Below are 2,500 nucleotides of genomic sequence, written 5' to 3'. Positions count from 1 at the left end.
TTACATTTTACACAGTAGCCTAATTATCTTTTGGGAGATGGTTGGTGGTGTCATGTAGATGTGCAGTAAGGTTTCGTAATTTTAATTTTTCCCCGGGGGTCAAATTGGGGTGGAAAAGTGACGTTTTTGTGCAAAAAGTCCTGTCTTTCCTGAAGTCCTCCTTAATGTTACTCAGAAGCCTGATCATCTTTTAGGAGAGTTAAATATTTTGAAAATTATGTAAAACATCAACGTCAAGGGGTAAAAATGCATCGCATGCTGGGAAACACCTTGAATTCTTATGAGTAATTAATGTACATGTCAAATGTGAGAGTCATATCTCATCTCAATCAAAAGTTATAAGCAAATGCAACATTTTTGAAAAGTAGGTTAGGCTTCAAGGTGAAGGTCACAGAGTAAAGTCATGAAAGTTTGTATGGAAACCATACCTTCTTCTTGCTTGTTTGTTGTGAGTACATCTCTCTCGGGAATTTTTCCCTCATATGGAGACACCACCAAATAATAATGAAGACAAGATGTGTTTGTGAAACACTGATGTCACTGTATGGAAGCCTATGGCTAAGGTTGAAGTTTCTCAAATATATGTCAAACTCAAAGGTCAAGGTCAAAGGGTTCAAATTGTTGGTATCAGAAGAAAGTCTTGTCACAAGGAATGCACATTTGAAATAGGTAATCCCTAGTACTTCCTGTTCAAAAGTTACTTGCCAAGGATAATTTTTTTTAAGTGGTTCAAACTCTAGGGTCAAGGTCAAACATATTTATACCTGTTGACAATTCACAATGAATACACATGTTAAGCATGAAAGCCCTAGCACCTACTGATCAAAATTTAGGCCAAGTTTAAAGTTTGGTATTTTTCTTGTAAAAATGTGTATCCTAGGTCAAGCGATCAGAGGTAAAAATTAATGGTACCCAAATAAAAGGTCTTAATTGTCACAAGAAATAAACCTATAAAATGTGGAAGCCATTTGTATAGCCCATTCCACTTAAATCTTATGGGCAAGGTTATAATTTCTGCAGACAAATAGACAGACATAATATAAACAAAAAAGAAACAAAATATGTATAATTAGTCAAATGGAAAAAAAATATATTATTTAATTGGAATCACAAAAGATATTGTTATTTCAGGGACAGGGAGTGGGTAGGGAGATTGGAACCCCCCTCCCCCCCCCCTGGAATTTGCTTTGTTATTTTAACAAGACTATATACTGAAGCAAATAAAAAATGACTTTGGACATCCTCCCCCTAACTTAGAAAACATTGACCCCACTATCATTGTTTTATTTTGTTTATTTGTTTTCAGTTTTTTTTCTCCTGCTTGTCAGGAAATTTACATGTTAACATGCATAATACAAGAACAAATTTTAAATTAATTCATATCAAACGATATTTTAACAAAACTGTTCCATATAGCGTATTCCAAAAAGTATGTACAGTGTGATTGTGGTGTGGAGGGGGGGATTAGTAAATTTAAAAAGTTCCTATTATGAGCAAAACATTTATCAAAATCTAAGTTACATCATTAATAGAATTCAAACTGGTATATAATGAATTAAGCATGTAAAATAAATATAAGAGGTTCTGAGTTATAGGTCACAGGGAGAATATCAGTAGTATAAGGGGTCTAGCTAGCCCGGAAGTGACGTCATAACCGGAAGTAGGCTAGCCGGAAGCGGAAGTGGTCGGAAGTGGTCTAGCGGAAGTGGGCCCTAGCGGAAGCGGGCCCTAGCGGAAGCGGAAGTGGGCTAGCCAGAAATGTCCTAGCCGGAAGCAGGCTGGATGGCCGGGTCAACTGAGTGCACTTTTTATGCAAATGAGGTTCAAAATGGAGGATTCTGATTGGTAATGGGGATAGGTGGGTCAACTGAGTGGAGTGCTAACCCTAACCCCCTAACCCCCTACCCCTAACTAACCCTAACCCCCTAACCCTAACCCTAACTAACCCTAACCCCCTATCCCTATCCCTAACCCTAACCCCCCTAGCCCTCTAACCCTATCCCCTAACCTATCCTCTTAAATACGGAGTTGTTTACACTGTGTTTTTACATTGGTACGTAGGTACTACGTTTTTTGTTTATGGTAACTGCACAGGTAAATGCGCCGTGTGCAAAACATTTCAAGAATGTCATTATGACGTCATGACACCTGTCAATCAAAGCAGACGACAGAATTTCGCTTTGTCATCATGTCAAATCAATTCTTGTATGAAATGTTGACTATCTTGTATGAGAGTGACTGAAATTATGCTTTTAATATGAATATTGACTCAAAATAATATAAGTTTCATACATGTTTCATAGAAGAAAATGACGTTTTCATTCAGGAATTGAATTTAACTGAATTATGACGTCATGACACCTGTCAATCAATGCCAGATGCCAGAATTTCATTGACAAGATAAGTTGACTGAATAATGATGTCATGGCACCTGTCAATCAATGCCAAACTTTTTTTTTTTGACACTCTCTAACTGGTCTATCTCCCTTCCTAGATCACT

This window comes from Saccostrea cucullata, unplaced genomic scaffold, assembly GCF_032062105.1.
Source record: "Saccostrea cucullata isolate Sc308-1 unplaced genomic scaffold, CSIRO_AGI_Scuc_v1 ctg1412, whole genome shotgun sequence".
NCBI lineage: Eukaryota > Metazoa > Mollusca > Bivalvia > Ostreida > Ostreidae > Saccostrea > Saccostrea cuccullata.
The sequence above is the reverse complement of the archived record's forward strand: the minus strand, read 5'-3'. Positions refer to the sequence as shown.